The sequence below is a fragment of the Sinocyclocheilus anshuiensis genome, unplaced genomic scaffold (genome assembly GCF_001515605.1).
Source record: "Sinocyclocheilus anshuiensis isolate Anshui unplaced genomic scaffold, SAMN03320099.WGS_v1.1 scaffold311, whole genome shotgun sequence".
NCBI classification, from domain to species: Eukaryota; Metazoa; Chordata; class Actinopteri; order Cypriniformes; family Cyprinidae; genus Sinocyclocheilus; species Sinocyclocheilus anshuiensis.
Genome location: NW_015549606.1, coordinates 1,867,485 through 1,874,209, shown reverse-complemented (window position 1 = coordinate 1,874,209; position 6,725 = coordinate 1,867,485).

Here is a 6,725-nt window from a genome sequence, read left to right as displayed (position 1 = left end):
AGCTTGATGGCAAGTAACTCGCGATTCCCGATGTCATAATTCGCCAGAGGAGGTGTAAGTGGAGCTGACAGCTGACTGAAATGGGCTATCAACCGGCGATAAAAGTTAGTGAACCCCAGAAATCTCTGCAGCTCCTTGACCGTGGTAGGTTGTGGACAGTTTAGAACTGCATCCACCTCTCTCTGGTCCATTTGCACTCCCTCTGGGGTTATAATATAGCCCAGGAACTTAACGGTGGTTTGATGGAATTCACACTTCTCTAGTTTAAGATATAAGTGATGCTGGCGGAGACGTTGGAGTACCTGGGTGACGTGCCGTTGTTCCTCGAGATTGGGTGAGTAGATTAGAATGTCATCGATGTAGATGATGACAAACCGGTTGAGAATGTCTCTGAAGATTTCATTCATAAAATTCTGGAATATTGAAGGTGAGTTTGAAAGGCCATACGGCATCACCCGGTACTCGTAGTGCCCAGAGGGAGTCACAAAGGCCGTCTTCCACTCATCCCCTCTTCGGATACGGACTAGATTGTTGGCAATCATATTAGATGCTAGATGCATAGATGCTAGATGCAATCAGATAGATGCGTAGATCTAACTTTGTGAAGAGGTGAGCTCCACGGAGTTCCTCTAAAGCGGCTGGTACCAGAGGAAGTGGATAGGTGAATTTGACAGTCTGAGCGTTGAGTGCATGATAATCAATACAGGTGCGTAAGCCCCTGTCCTTCTTCGCCACAAAAAGGAAACTGGATGCTGCAGGTGAGGTGGAAGGACGGATGAACCCCTGTTGTCAAGCCTCCTTAATGTACTCCTCCATGGCATCTCTCTCCGGGATCGAGAGTGGGTAGACATGTCCCTTAGGTAGTTTGGCCCCAGGCAGCAGGTCGATGGCGCAGTCCCGTGGCCGATGTGGAGGAAGATGTGTCGCCGCGACCTTACTGAATACGTCCTGGAACGCCCAGTATTCAGTAGGAATTTGTAAAGTGTTATGGAAGGCAGGACTTTCAATGGTGGTTGAGCATAGGGTACTGGTTTGAATGGGTGTAGGAAGATCTGTTAAGCATCCCTGGAAGCAGTATTCACTCCACCTGAGCACCCTGGAATTCCAGTGGATGTCGGGATGATGCTGAGCAAGCCAGGGACGTCCCAGGACTATATCCACTGTAGCCTCCTCCAGCACCAGGAACGAGATTCGCTCAGAGTGTAAACATCCGATGCGGAGCGTGACCTCCGGGGTGCAGTGGCGCACCAAGCCCTTGCCCAGCGGCTTTCCTTGGATATTGGATATCTGATAAGAGGTCGCAGGTAAGTGGAGAGATCGGAGAAGCTTGAGACCATTGAGACCAGTCGATGAGGGAATGAGATGAGAAGCTTGATAAAGGGTATGGTAAGTGGAACGTAATCAGTTGTAAAATACTCCACACAACCACTGGTTTGCATGATAACTTCCTTTATTTTCCTTTATTTATCATTTACAGCATTGTTTATCGTTTGTATGTATACATATTGCCTATTTAAACTCGTTTAACAAACATTCAAAGTAAATATTAAACATTAAACAGAAGTAATTCACGTGTAAACGACCAGTCTCTGTTATTCTGTTTCCACTGTAACGGCACTGGCTCTCGTGCCCGAGCTGGAGTCGTGTTCGGTGGGGAACTGCTCACGGCTGAGACCGCCGCCCTGCGTTTCACTCATAGCCAAACTATACTGCCACTGCCTTCATAACCTGTCCAAAACAAACAGTAAACAGCTCTGAGGAAATATTTTAACATCCAAAGTATTTGTATTCTGTATCTTTATGAATAAAATCGTTTATTTTATGCAGAGTATCAGGCTTTTCCATCACGCGATAAGACCGACGTTAGGTGATTACACCGCGCGCCTGTATGTTGCTCTGCATGAAATTGAACGATATACAGCACAGTAACGATTTTATATATAAAATAACATTTACACAAACCTGTATTTTACAGAAGAAATGCATAAATTCGATGGCCCGTAGAACTGTTCTCTCCAGAAGAGAAAGCAAAATCCCAACGAAAAATAACTCAACCGCTGGGTAACGTCTGTGTCACGAATCTGGTCCATGAACTTCCGTCGTCACAGTTGATTCCCCTGAGTCAAGTCAACTCACAGCAGATCTTCATGAGGCAAGTCAAGTCACAGCTGTTCGTCATAAGTCAAGTCAAGTCACAGTTTATCCTCATGAGTTAAGTCAAGTCATATCTACTCTTTCTGAGTCAAGTCAAGTCACAGTTGATCGTCATGAGTCAAAATGAGTTAAGTCAAGTCACATCTACTCTTTCTGAGTCACATCAAGTCACAGTTGATCTTCATGAATCAGGTCACATCACAGCTGATCATCCAGAGTCACGTCACATCACGTCTGTTCACTCAGAGTCCTGTCACTTCCTGTCTGTGGCACCCAGACCCTCAGGGACTGTTCATCGGTATCCCAGACTGGCATCCAGCGTGGAGGACCCACCATTGGTGGCTGCACGCGCAGCCGGTATTCCCAAACCCACTCACTCTAGCCCTCCTGTTCCTGAACCTATTCCCCCGTCTGTAGCGCTTCCCATAATGGGGATCGCTTTATGGAGTGTATGGGCTGCATACACCACCACTGAGACTCTTGAAACAGCGGCGCCTACTATGATGTTTCCAGAGGTGGTGGCTGATGCTGCAGAACCTCCCAAGGCAGTGGAGTTCACTGCTGTTTCCCCAGAGGCGATGGCGCCTGCTGCAGCTTCTCCAGAGCTGGCGGCGTGTGCTGCAGAACCTCCCGAGGCGGCGGAACTCGCTTCAACTCCTTGTACGGTGGTGGCGCCCAGCAAGGCACTCGCAACCTGTCATGTCATAGTCGAGGGAACCGTTAATGAACACTCCCTATTTCCTGATGGTCCTACTGTAGAACCTCCAGAGGTGGCGGCTGAATTCTCGTCCTGCCCTGTCACGGCTATGGAGGGCGTCTGTGAACTCTCTGCTCGTCCTGTCACGGCTATGGAGGCCGTTTGTGAACTCTCTGTCCATCCTGTCACGGCTATGGAGGCCATCTGTGAACTCTTTGCCTGTTCCGTTCCGGCCAAGGAGGCCGTCTGTGAACTCTCTGTCCGTCATGTCACGGCTAAGGAGGCCGCCTGTGAACTCTCTGTCCGTCCAATCACGGCTATGGAGGCCGTCTGTGAAATCTTTGCCTGTTCCGTTCCGGCCAAGGAGGCCGTCTGTGAACTCTCTGCCTTATCTGTCACACCTGAAACTGTCTGTCTGTCTGCCACAGCCCAAAACCCCTTCTTTGAACCCTTAAACCTGTCTGTCATGAGCCCAGAGTATAACAATGCATTCCGTGTCTGTCCCTTTAACTCTGTCACTGCCCTAGAGAACTTTGATGAGCTTCTTGTGTTCCCTGCCTTGGTCCCTGAAACCAGGAATGCACTGCCTGTGTTGTCTGTTTCCGTTTTCTCTAGGCCCCAGTCTCTGCCATGGGTCCCGGCTCCATCTGCTCTGCCGTGGTGGTCCTCTGCTCCGCCGTGGTGGTCTGCTGTCTGGCTCTGGTGGTCTTCTGCTCCACCGGGAGGTCTGCTTTCTGGCTCTGGTGGTCTTCAGCTCCGTATAACACTCACTCTGATCCCCGTCAAGCGACCGAGTATTGTATAGCATTTATCACTCTCTTAGCGATAGCTACTCTACGGAGCCTGTTTACTTTTCATAGCCTTAGCTTAGTCTTGCCTTGTCTGTTTCCTCGTGTCCTTATCTTCTCCTGTGTATCTCGGATTCCCCCTCTCGTCTTGCCCTATTCTGATACTGTTTGCCACTGCCTGGACCTTGCCTTGTACCTGGACTTATCCCTCTAGTCTCGCCCTATTGATCCTGTTTGCCGATCATAGACCCACGCTAGCCCTAGGATATATTCTTGTGTCTTGCCTTCTACATACCTGTTGCCATTGTCTGACCCTTGCCTGTCTCTACCATGTCTATTAATAAAGCTTTGCGCTTGGATCTGCACGTCTCACGTCTCGTCAGCCCTGTAACAGTCTGACCCAGGATCTGAGTAATACAAAAACTACCCAAACATTGGGTTGTTACATTTGACCCAGGAGCTGGGTAACACAAAAACTACCCGAACACTGAAAAAATAACCCCAAAAATGACCCAAAAGGCTCAACCCAACATTTGGGTTAAAAAAATAACCCAGGATTTTTTTAGAGTGTATTTACTGTTTCCGACATATCCAAATCTTTGGTAAAATACAGTATTTTACAAGAATTTTTAAAAATTGTTGAAAGGCACTGACTTTGGAACCACATAGCTTGCACAGATAATGTAGTCAAGGTTCCACTGGAACAGATTTAGACTGATCTGTGGTTTTCCATTACAGACAACCGAAACAGGCATTACAGGAGAGGTTTTCCTTCGACATTTGTGCTTTACAAAGCTTTAGTGAACACAACACAGCTTAAATTACTGAAATTTGGCAGCACAATGGAGAAAGAAGGTATAATGAGAAGAGCTGTTTCATCTGGGAGTATCAGGCTGAAGAACAATCATAGCTAATGAGGGTGTTTTTTCTCGTCTCATTACCGACCAGTTTATTTGGCTAGTGATACCTGTGATGAAGATTGTTTAAGGGGAAAAATTAACTCTGCGTATGTATCTATCATCAGTCCATCCATCCTCTCAGTCTTCTAGAGGAGAAAAACTACATAATGCTCTTTAATGTCTTCCATGTGCTTTTGGGGTTCATGAGTAATTCGGAATGCGCTCACTCAATCCCCTTTCTCTTCATTTTTATTGTTTGTTTTTTTTTACTTTCTATTATGTTCTTTGTTCTTTCTTACTGTCGCTGCCAATTTCCCTCTCTCTTCTTCTCTCCCCCCTCTCTTTCTGTTTCTCCTATATTTGCACGTGTGTTTCCACTCAGCCCAAAATTCTTTCCAATTCTAAGGCCTCTTCCCCCAGGCTAAAAGGAGGAGGCAGATGTGGGGCCAGTTTTCATGACCTGGATCAGCGTGTTTCTGCGTACTCTCCTTGCTTCTACAGAATAATCCATATACTATTACATAACAACATCCTCTTGAGTTACAGACTCAGAAGTTGTTCCCACCTGTACAGCACTGAATTATTGGAAAGGTCTGTCTTTGGGTCTGTTGTTTGATCAGACTGCTGGTTCTTCATTCAGATTTTATGTACAAGCCATTCATAGATTCAGTTAACAATACACAGACCCAATTATGAGTTCAACTTAAATTCAAACATCACGTGCCTATAGAAACCTCCCAAACTTTCAATCACATTTTCTCAGGAATCAAATACTCTGACACAAAAGGCTTAATGTCCAACAGACATTGTATCCTCAGTCACTCTTAATCATGGCAGTCTGCTCAGTGCAAAAAGCCAAAGCCTCCAGGAAAGCATCCTATATGGAGCTGGTTTTTACGTTAGCTTTAAATTATTGTCACACTGAGGAAATGTTCCACCTTAAAGATTTACAGGACACCAGGGGTGTATTCCAGAAAACACGGTTAACTTACCGTCAGCTAAACACTGAACTTTCGGTTGATTAACCCCAAACCTTGCTTACTCGAGGTATGTGGAAAAGAACCAAAGACTTAAACTACTTCAGTCTGTGTGCATTGAATTTATTTAATACACGAGTTTCACAATTTGAGTTTAATTACTGAAATAAATGAACTTTTCCATGACATTCTAATTAATTGAGATGCACCTGTGTATATATATATAACTTTATTGTAATAATATATAATATTGTGCGCAATCTGTCACGCCCACTGAAGGCTCGTCAGTAGATCACGCGTGCGCTGATAGCGCTAAAGTGAACTAACGTTAACCCTGAAACATAACCTGCTCCTGAGCAGGTTATCTTCACAGAGCAAGTTGCTATGGCTACTTACATACCCTGAAAGTTACCTCCGATTTTGGAACCGAAAGCTGAGGTTATTCGCTCGCTTATCCTCAAACATACCTGGGTATGTCACATAACCTGCTTTTGGGAATACCCCCCTGTAGAGTGTCAGGATCATGGACCTGTTTTGTTATGTTTTGCCCGTTTCTGTTCCTGTGTTCCCTTATTTGGTCATGTTCCTGTCCTTGTTTAGTTAATTAGTCATTCTGTGCACCTGTGTTTGGTAATTGTCCTGTGTTTATAAGTTCTTGTCTGTGCGTTTCTCCTCTGTCGGGTCTACTTGTTGTGAACGTCATTCTTGTGCTCTGTGTCTCCCTATTGGATCACTAAAAGACTCTCGTACTGTGAAATCTCCATGTCTCCACGTCTCCTCATTTCCTCGTGCCCATGCTCCAGCGTATTGTGACAGAAGACCCGACCGAATACAGTTACCTCCGTGTGTCTACCCTCCGTTTTTGTTTCCATTGCTCCAGCGTATTGTGACAGAAGCCCCGACCGAATACAGTTACCTCCGTGTGTCTACCCTCCGTTTTTGTTTCCATTTTTTCTCTCAGTGTTTTTGTTTCCATTGTGTTTCCGCTTATGGATCATTTCACCCGCCTGGAATTCCTCCTCCTCCTGCTGGAGCAGGGGGACAGATCTCTCGAGGACACAGGTGCTCCCTCTGCTCGCCCTCAGCCCACCATCTATATACGGTGCGAGCTCTGCGGGTCTGCCATCCTCCATTGTCGCCGTGGCTGGAGCATCCCTCACCTCCGCCTCCAGCCTCCGAGGCCCGGACTCCGCCTCGGCCCATACACCCA